The sequence below is a fragment of the Meleagris gallopavo genome, chromosome 2 (assembly GCF_000146605.3).
Source record: "Meleagris gallopavo isolate NT-WF06-2002-E0010 breed Aviagen turkey brand Nicholas breeding stock chromosome 2, Turkey_5.1, whole genome shotgun sequence".
Lineage (NCBI taxonomy): Eukaryota > Metazoa > Chordata > Aves > Galliformes > Phasianidae > Meleagris > Meleagris gallopavo.
The window spans coordinates 65,361,631-65,371,650 of NC_015012.2; positions in this window are offsets into that span (position 1 = coordinate 65,361,631).

Here is a 10,020-nt window from a genome sequence, read left to right on the forward strand (position 1 = left end):
CATCATTCACTTACTAGGTCATTTGGTCATCTGACACAACATTTTGTCTTGTTGTTGTTGTTGTTTTCCCTGATATAACTCCTGAATAAGAAACTGCTCATGAAACTGTTCATATTTATGTTATAAATAACAAATGATATAAATTATTAACCCAGCTACGTCGCATGTGAGGACAAACTCTTCAGCTTTCTCTCAAGGAGACATATGGAGGCAAATATTTAGTAACTAATGTTAAAGGTGGAAAAAAGATCTTTGTGTGTGTGTATTTTATTGGGTTATTGTTGTTACTGTCGTTGATAGTGGTTTTTATTTTTTTATTTTTCTCCCAATTTTAGCTACTTTCTACTTCCCCTCCTTTTCTCTTCCTTCTATTTCTCTTTCTCAGAAGAACTACAAATCCAAAAATTGTCCAGCCTCAGGATATATATGAGACAGAAACAGCAGTCCTTTGTTTCTGCCCTAAATGTCTGTTAACAGCAAGACTACTGCCAGAAGTGTACTTTAGAGACCCTTTTGCAATAGCTTCTGTCAGAGTTATTCCTTCCTACTCCAAGGACTTTATGTAAATCAAGAAGATATATTAGACTGTAGTCTCAGACAACTAGGTTTTTAACCAAATGATGAATATAACTGCAAAAATGTTCCCTTACTGTGGCTTAAAAACTAAATATCTAACTTTTGAAAAACTATTTCAGAATATTACAGAATAGTTCTTTATTATCTGCAAGAAAAAGTTGATTGCCACATAATTCTTATAGCTCTTCCAAAAACCCCTAGATATGCTCTGAAAATGTGGTTTTTCTCTAGAAAAGGCTCAAATCCACCACTACACATGTCACAAGGCACTGTAATGCAGTCACTGCATCCTCACACTTGGCTCCATTGCAAGCACAAGATGTTGTTCTTAAAAAAATGCATAATTCACTTGGTATTGAGCCACGTGCTGGAAGTCTTCAGCCTGCTGTTCAGACTAAGATGTTCCTGCCACCAGCAGTCTTCCGTCATCTTCTCACATCCACATGTCAGCCTAGCTCCCTCACTTAGCAGTGAGTCCCATCTGGAAATTAGCTCCTGTTGGCTATCAGATAACACATACTTCCAGAAATGTCAAAGATGTTGAATGTGTTTTTGACAGTGAAGTATCAACTATAGTCCTGTTACGTCAGGGCAGTTGACTTGAGATTATGACTGGCACCTGGCAGGATGACATGGTCCCTGAAGTGAGCTTAAGTAGTTTAGATGAGAGCAAGCTACACTCTTTTTTAGATTTCTGAGGCCTCTCGTTCCTTTCTCATCTTTTCCCAAATTCTAACAGAAAAGATAATTTTCTAGCTCTCTAAATAAGAAGAAGGTTAATAGAGTGGATAATTTCAGTACTTGGTATTTATCCTGTCTTGCTACTCTAAGAAACTATAACAGTCTCTACAAGTGGTTTCATTCTCTCTGCTTTTTCATCTGTAAGCTTGGTTGGGTTTGAAGGTCAGACTGAGCTGTTAAACTTGGTAAGTGGCATGGAGCTGTTGAGTGTATTTTCTTTTTTTCAGAAAATGTCTCAGCTACTTCTCTGCACTGCTTCAAGAGTCATCAGGGACAGAAGTACAGCACGTTCTTCCTGTGCTTCAGAATGCATAAGAAACACTAAAACAGACTTAGCCATAGCTAAAAACAGCATAATAATTAAAAATAAACAAGAAATAACAGTAAAAAAAAGTCCTCCCACAGATAGAATTTCAGCTCTTTATACACACTTGATGTGGAATATATCCCTCTGGTAAAGTTACATCAAAGCTCACAGTAATGACTTCAAACGAGACTGAGCCTGTCTTCACATGCAGAGTAGTCAATATTTGCCTACTAAAGAAGCACCAAGACTTCTTGAAATGTATCAGGTTTTGGCCTAAGACTTCATTAGTCCGCAGAAATGATTTGAATATTAGGAAATGTAGGATATCTGCCAGAGGTTCAAAATGCAACAATTATATTGTACGGATTCTCCTAATTGGTCAATTACTACCTCCTCTTTTTAAAGTGCTTTTTTTTTTTTTTTTTTTTTTTTAAAGATTTAAAAACATTTGCAGATTTTAAAACACTTGCTTCACAGCTCTTTGATACACAGATCTCTTGGTACTTCTTTCCCACCCTTGGAATAGATAGTAGGACAATGAAACTTCAACTGCTTATCCTGTGGCTCTAAAATATGGCTCACAGCATTGTGAAGTATACACATCAACACCTCAGGATGTTTAATTGCTACACCTGAAAATTTGAATCAGGGGACACTACATGGACAGTACTAAATTCCTTTTTTAATTCAGAAATCCATAAAAAGTAAAGCATACGAGAATTAGGCCATCAGGTCTATGACAGAGTAACCTCAAGTTTTCATGCTGTCCCTGACAGACTATTAAATGTCAGAGTTGAAGAAAGATGTGAGATGCTTTGTTATTTGCTTTCCATGTTAGAACTAAGCCTTTGCTATCTGCCATTTTTCTTTCAAAACTTAGCAATCCTTCAGCAAGGCTGAAGATATATTTAGAATTGTTAAAACCCTTGACATAAATACAGTATTGGAAATAAGTTCTCAGTTCTCTCAAAATAGGATTGGCTATTTAAGTTAACTGAAATTATAGTAAGTTGTCTGGGAATCACTTGGAATGCTACTTTTCCAGATTCTCAGCTGATATAATTACTTTAGGTGAAAAAGAAGCTGCTTGCATAGATATTTAGGCTTAAGTAATCTTTGTTTAAAGCAGAAAAATAACAATGCTTGATATAAAACTCACTAAATGTTAGAATTTAAGAATTAATTTTCACTCCCCAAACCAGATTTCTCCCTCTGTGTCTCTCATCAGAGCAATGAACATTTCTGACTTTATTATTTCTCATCTCATTTCTTCAGTGAGGAGGTATTATGGAAAACCTAAAATACAAAAGAGACTATCAATCAGGAGATTTGGAATTTATAGTATTGGGAAAAGAGTGAGAGGCTCTATTTCTGTTTGGAGATATGAAAGAAGTAGGTTAGATATAGTGTCAGGGTATTTGTAAATCACAACTAGTCACAACCTCTTTCTTGCTTACAATCTTGCTAAGGCAGACTACTCCCTTGTCATTCCTTCTGGTCCTTCTAGTGGACAACAGTACTATTATGATGACATATGCCATTACATTTCAAATATATCTTTTTCTTAGCCATCAGACACTATGAACACTATGTCTTACTTTAATGCCATATAATTAGTCAGTAGATAAGAGTAGATCTGTCTCAATCAACCTTGTTTCTCTTCCCCTTGATGATCACTAGTCCGTTACACTGGTAAAGAGCTGCAACACTTCCCATATTACTGCCTGTTTAATTTTGCCCAGAATGGTATTCTGATGGTATCAAGGTACTCACTGATCTGCTAAGGGGATTGGAATGATGCAGGCATGAGATTCTCTTCTTGTCTCATTCTGCATGCTGCTTCTGGTGTACATGGCCGAATTTGGAAACAAAGTGCTGTACAGGTCAGTAAGACAGCCCTCAGACAGTCTTCTAGGATGCCTGTTATTTAATCCTCAAATCAAATATATTGTGGGCTAATATATATGCATATACATGTATAAACAATAGTAAAATGGCATGGGCATTTTAATGGGAAGTAAAAATGTAATAGGGCCATACTGTTTTAATTTGCCCCTCAGCCATTCCTAGGCCAAGAAACATGTTTAAGCCTGCCCTTCAAATACTTTGATTTCCCAGCCACCACCTGCACGAATGTGATATTTTTGAAGAAATCTGCTAATCAAGTGGGGTGTGGTGAAGAAAAAGGAATCTTGGCAGAGAAGTAGGTATATAGCCAGTACATAAACATCAGTGTCTCCAAGAAAATGATGGCAGAGAACTTGCCTCCTTTTCCAAAGCATACAGTATATATGACACAATATATACAAGATATACAATACAATGTTTTTTCATCTGGGTACAATATGATATATTATTGCAGGCAGCTATCAATCACAGACACTGAAATGTGAAAATAATACGGTTTCTAGAATGTAACACTATGCTGTGTTAGTGGAGTAGAATGGGTGTTCTGATTTTTGGGAGAGCTATTATATTTTTTTTTTCCACTGGTCTTCCAGGATAAAATCATAGTTGCTTAAAAAATTGCAAATGACAGCCTTTTCAATTGGGTTTATGAGAAGTAACAATAAAACCTGCCTTCAGGACACATTTTGCAAAAATGTTTTCTCATCTTTCTTCTCTTCTTTGACACTCAGCATTGCTGTGCTGAAAAGAAATGCTGTGGTACATTGCACCTGTGATATATTCACTCTAAGAACAGATGAGAAGAGAAAGAACATTCATGACTTCGCAACAATGAGGTTGCTGATCCACAGCTTGCTGATCATTCCTGCATAGTGGAAATGAAGCCAAAAAGAATAGCCAAGGATCTCATCTGTATGCTGACAACTGCAAACTTCCTCAGTCATATCCATTTTCAGGTCACTCCTACTGTTTTTAACCTTGCACTGGTATGGCTAAGTGAGTGACTAGTCCTAGCAGTAAACCATCCACAGGCTCCAGAATTCCATTTATTTTGTCTCTTCTTATTCATTTGCAATTTATTAATTGTCAAGGCCCAATCAAACAGGAAATTCAAGCTGGTAGACCTCAGTTAAACAAGAAGTTTACCCTCTTTATCTTATATAGAATTATAGACTGGCATAGGTTGGAGAACAACTTAAAGATCATCAGGTTCCAACCCTCCTGTCATGGGCAAGGGTTGTGACCCACCAGATCATGCTGCCCAGGGCCCCATCCAAACTGGTTTTGAATGTTTCCAGAGATGAGGCATCCAGAGCCTCTCTAGGCAGCCTGTTCCCAGTGCCTCAGAGCCCTCTAAGTAAGAATTTCTTCCTAACATCTAACCTAAATCTCATCTCTTTTAGTTTAAAGCCATTCCCTCTTGTCCAGTCACTACCTGACCTTGAAAAATGTTGGTCTCCCTCCTGCTTGAAAGTTCTCTTCAAGTTTGGAAGTCTGCAGTGCGGTCTCCACAGAGCCTCCCCTTCTCCAAGCTAAACAAACCCAACTTCCTCAACTTTTCTTCACTGGAGAGGTGTACCAGCCCTTTGATCATCTTTGTGGACCTGCTCCAACAGGCCTTGCATCCTTCCTGTAGTGGGGTGGGGTCCACAGACCTGGATGCAGTAATCCAGATGGGGTCTTACAAGGGCAGAGTAGAGGGGAACATTCACCGCTCTTGCCTTTCTATCCCTCACCAGCTGGGATACTGTTGGCCTTCCAGGATGCAAAAGCACGCTGGTGGCTTGCATCCAGCTTTTTGCACATCAGAGCCCCCAAGCTCCTCTCTGTAGGGTTGCTCAATAGGTTCTTCTCCCAGTCTGTACACACATCTTGGATCGCCCCCAGTCCAACACCTTGTATTTGGCCTTGCTAAGCTTCATTAGATTCTCATTTCCCACTTTTTGAGCATGTCCAGACCCCTCTAGATGGCATCCCTTCGTTCTATTGTGTCAACTGCACCACTCAGCTTTGTGTCATCAGCAAATTTGCTGGGGGCACACTCAATTCTACTGTCTATGTTGATAAAGATGTTGATGAGAACTGGTCCACAGACAGATCCCTGGGGGATGCCTCTCATGTCTGGCTTCTACCAGGACACAGAGCCATTGACAACAACTCTCTGGCTACAATCATCCAATCAGTTATTCCATTGAATAGTCCAGCCTTCAAATTCAGATCTCTCCAATTTAGAGATAAAGATGTGGTGTGGGACCATGTCAGAGGCCTTACACAAGTCCAGTAGATGACATCAGTTGCCCTTCCTCTGTCCACCGATACTGTCATTCCATCATAGAATGCCACCAGACTAGTCAGGCATGATCTGCCCTTGGTGAAGTCATGATGGCTATCTTGGATCACATCCACATCTCACATGTGCCTTAACATCTCTTCCAGGAGGATCTAATCCATGATTTTCCCGGGCACAGACATGAGGTTCATCAGCTGGTAGTTCTTCCTTTCTCCCTTTCTTGAATATGGCAGTGATACTTCCCTTTTTCCAGTCAACAGGAACTTCACCTGACAGCTATGGTTTTTCAAGTGTGGAGAGTGGATTGGCAACTACATCAGTCACTTCTGTCAGAACCCTGGGATGCGTGTCATCCAGTTCCCTAGACTTGTATACATTCAACCTCATGAGAGGTCTTGACCTTGCTTCACGATCTGAGAATTTTGTTCCCCTGACCCCCACTTAGAAGTTCAGGGATATGAGAGGCATGAAAAGTCTGACTGGACATTAAGACCAAGGCAAAGAAGTCAAAGCATCTCAGCCTTCTCCATGTCTGAGAAAGCCAGCTCTTCCTTTTCATTTACACTCTACTTCATCTGTCTCTTTCCAGTGAAACAAGAACCCCTTCTTGCTGTTTTCACATATCTCATCAACTTCAATTCCATCTGTGCCTTAGCCTTCTCAATTCCATCCCTGCACATCCAAATATCATCTCTATACTTTTCCCAGTCCACTCATCTATGCTTCCACTGCTTATACTTTTTTCTTTTTTCATTCAGCATGATCAGCAGGTCCTTGCACAGTCATGCCACTTTCCTGCCTTGCCAGCTTGATTTCTTATTCTGGTGGACAGAGAACTCTTGCGCTCTCAGAAAGGTATCCTTTAAAGGGCAGCCAGCTCTGTTCTGTTCCTTTGTCCCTAAGGACAATTTCCCAGGGGATCTTATCCAACAATTCCTTAAGTAGCCTGAAGTTCCTCTCCTGAATTTCAGAGTCCTGACTTGACTCCTTGCCAGGCCCATATTCCTCAAGATCACAAACTCAACCAGGACATGGTCACTGAAGCCCAGGCTGTCTTCAGTCTTAACATCATTAATGAAATCCTCCACACTGATGAGCACCAGATTCAGCAACACTTCGCCACTGGTGGTCTGCCCAATATCTGAATCAGCAAGTTGTCAACAATGGACTCTAGGTGTCTCCTGGACTGCTTGAAGCTCACCACGTTGTTTTCCCAGCAGATATGTGAGTGGTTGAAATCTTTCATCGGAATGTGAGACTGCAAGTGCAACACCTCTTGCAGCTGAAGCAAGAAGGCCTTGTCAACAGGCTCTCCTTGATCAGATGGCCTGTAGTAGAAACTGATGATCAGATTCCCTTTATTGGTCCCATCCCTAACTTTAATCCACAGGCCCTCGACCTGTTCCTGACTGTTTCTTAGGGGAAGCATGTTGTAGTCTATCTACTTCTTGACATAGAGGGTGATTCCCCCACCTCTCCTAGTTCACCAATCGATTCCAAAAAGCTCATAGCTCTCAGTCATTGTATTCTAGTTGTGGTATTCCAGTTATGTGAGTCAGGTTTCCATTACAGCAGTAAGATCATAGTTTTTCAATCGCAACACAGTTTCCAATTCCTCCTGCTTATTTTGTACTAAGGAATGTATGCTATATGCGTTGGTATAGAGGCACTTCAGTTAGGCTTTCAGCCACATTACCTTCTTGGAGAAGCATTTCCACAAGCCTCTGGGACAAATCCAATGTTTTTCCCTACTTCTTCCTAAAGTGACATACTTCCCTGACTCTTCTCTGTTCCTCAGCAGTATATTCCCTTCCCCCATCAAATCTAGTTTAAACCTAGGTAAATCTACCTTGATTTGTTTTCTAATTGATACAAATGACTATGTTGACACTGCCTTATATCAGATTAGTGTCTGAGGATTAGAATAATTTTAAATTGAAGCCAGCTTGTTACTGTTTAATTGAAAGAATGTTCAAACAATGCCTTCCTGCCATTTAAATTGGTTAAAAAAAAAAAGAAAAGAAAGAAAGAAAAGACAAGAAAGATTTTAAGTTAAATTGGTATATTTTCCTTATGCAACTAGAGCCTTATTTTAATAACATGACACACATTAACAAAAAAAAAAAAACCTGGCAGGATGTTTGCATAGATGGCCATGAATCACTTTTTTTCTTTTTTTTTTTTCTTCTTCTTGAGGTATCAGGGATTAACTAAGGCGTCAATAGCACAAGACACTCATGAAGGGATAAAAATATCCCATCAGCTGTGGCCTGTTCAATCTCTGATACAGAGAGAAAAAAAGGTAATAAGGTATACATTATAGAAGTTCAGGATGTTGGCATTGCTGGAGAACAGTGCTATTCTGTATTTGCACTCTTGCATCCTGATATGTTCCTGAAGGGGGGGACTTTATACCAGAAGACTGCTTTCCATTACTGAACAGAAAAACTTACCTGTGCTTGTTCACACCAATTTATGTAAATCAGTCTGTTGCTAAGAACAGAAACATTTAACTCTAGCAAATTGTAAGCATATAGATATATGAAAACACCAATCATAATTTGAAAAGATCTATCTGCTGCTTTGCAAGAGTTCATATTCCAACCAACTTCAGTATTTAGCTCATAATCAGACAAGATCAAGCAAAGCAAAGCAGACACAAGTCACAAGTTCTTGCTATAGACCTTCCACTAAAATGAAAGTAAATTTCAAAAAGAAAATATTTGCATACTGATGATTATATGTGTTTTTAAGTCATTACATTGTTATTTTTAAGCAAAAGATAGTCATCAGAAGTATTACATTATATCATGATGCTATGTATAAACACTGCACCAGTGTTTATGTGCAGTACGCTGAACGCAGGCTTCTCTTGGCTATCAGATTGCCAGTAACACAACCAAACAGGGAACCAGTTTCAGGTGATTAAATTCAATGGGTGGGTGAAGCTGCCCCAGGCAGAATATACTACTGATGTGTTATGTTTACGTACATCACAGAGATGAAGACAATACAGAGAGAAACAACAGGTATATAAGGGAATATACAAGCCTACCACTTAAACTGAAATCACTGCCATTTTTTGCAGTTGTCATGAGAATTCAAAGGCCATGTATCTTCCCATAGCTCCCAGATCTACAGTACTGCTATTATATATAATTAATATCGTGTCACTCAGGAAGCAACAATTAAGCAATTAGTAGACAGCAATATTGACAGTGTTTATAGCACAAATAGCTGAGAGAAGACCTGAGCCTCACAGTTAGTTTTGTATCTTGGTCTCTTTATTCGCTCTTTAGTGACTTTGAGTTTCTGCATGAAGTGATTTCATTAGCAAGGTATCTATCTGCGTGATGAACCTTGTGTTTTCAAGAAAGTAGCCCCAAAGCTCTACTTTTACAGTTTTACGCTTTTCAGAACTCTTCTAAGTTCTATGAATGACTTGAGAAAGTTTTTCCATGTTAACTGCCTTCTGTGCTGTCAAGAGATTACTGAACAATGGGACAGATCAATAGCATTCTTCTAATTTTGAGTCCTGCATTACATTAATATGGATGTGATTACAGACTCACAGCTTGGAATGCTGGCAAATGATAGCACTTGACAATATTTTTCACAGATAAAAAGGGACATAGATAAATATAAGCACACCCAGAGTTAAAGAAGGATATAAATACTGGTATATTCAATGGTGTAAGAAGTAACTATTCTGTGAGAAGGTAAAATAATGAAAAGATTTGTGTTGTACGTCTGAGTTAAGTTGGTCTTATTTATTATCTATTTATTTTTCAGAGTATGTGGTTGGGATTGAGGTACTGTAAAGGGTTGGATCTTTGCTGGTTTTTGTTTTGTTTTGCTTTGTTTTGTTTTGTAGTTTTGTTGTTTTTTTTTTCTTTTCCTTTGTTATTAACTTGATTAGTTATTGAATTCTGCCAAAGAAAAGTGAGGTAGGTTTATGTAGATGAGTAAACATGCTTGCACAGTTTTGCTAAAGAACAAGTTTTGTGATGGCAAACTTTCTAGCTATATCTAGCTATATCTTTCTGCATCTAGATTACACAAGGAGAGAAAAGGAAGGTGATCTGGTCATGATTTCTGTGGTATGAGTAGTGTTACCTCACTAAAGCAGCTGTTAGGAGGAAAAGGTACCTAGTGATCATTTAAGTCCTATGGGTTGGTTTTCTTTTTTTTTCTTTTT